Genomic DNA, 570 nt, shown 5'->3' with positions numbered 1-570 from the left:
TTGAGGCAAATCCGAAGGTTTCTCCACTCTTTACATATATCCGGTTTCTCTCCACTGTGTATTCTATGTGAAAGGAAGGTTAAGTGATGATTTAACATTTTCCCATACTCCTTACATTCATAGGGCCTCTAACCACTGTGGGTTTTTTTATGTACATAAAGGACTGAAGCACCTATAAAGGATTTCCCACACTCCTTACATTCATAGGTCCTCTCACCACTGTGGATTCTTTTATGTATAGTAAGGACTCAGGATCTTGTAAAGGCTTTCCCACACTCCTTACATTCAAAAGGTTTTCTCTCCATTGTGAATTCTTCTATGTATTGTGAGGCCTGAGGCTTGGCCAAAGGCTTTCCCGCATTCCTTACATTCAAAAGGCTTCTCTCCATTGTGACTTCTATGTACAGTGAGGCCTGACAAATCCTTATAAGCTTTCCCACATTCTTTACATTCATAGGGCCTCTCCACTGTGAATTCTTCTATGTACCTTGAGGCCTGAGGTTTGGCCAAAGGCTTTCCCACATTCCTTACATTCATAGGGCCTCTCTCCACTGTGAATTCTTCTATGTA

General features: G+C 41.6%; 1 pseudogene; it reads right to left on the bottom strand.

Moving 5' to 3' along the window:
• Positions 1-248: 248 nt before the first annotated feature.
• Positions 249-570, bottom strand: part of LOC102814583 — a 4,204-nt pseudogene continuing 3,882 nt past the window's right edge.

This window comes from Chrysochloris asiatica, unplaced genomic scaffold (assembly GCF_000296735.1).
Source record: "Chrysochloris asiatica unplaced genomic scaffold, ChrAsi1.0 scaffold00566, whole genome shotgun sequence".
NCBI lineage: Eukaryota > Metazoa > Chordata > Mammalia > Afrosoricida > Chrysochloridae > Chrysochloris > Chrysochloris asiatica.
Note: the sequence above shows the minus strand (reverse complement) of the source record. Positions and strands in the feature narration are given on the sequence as shown.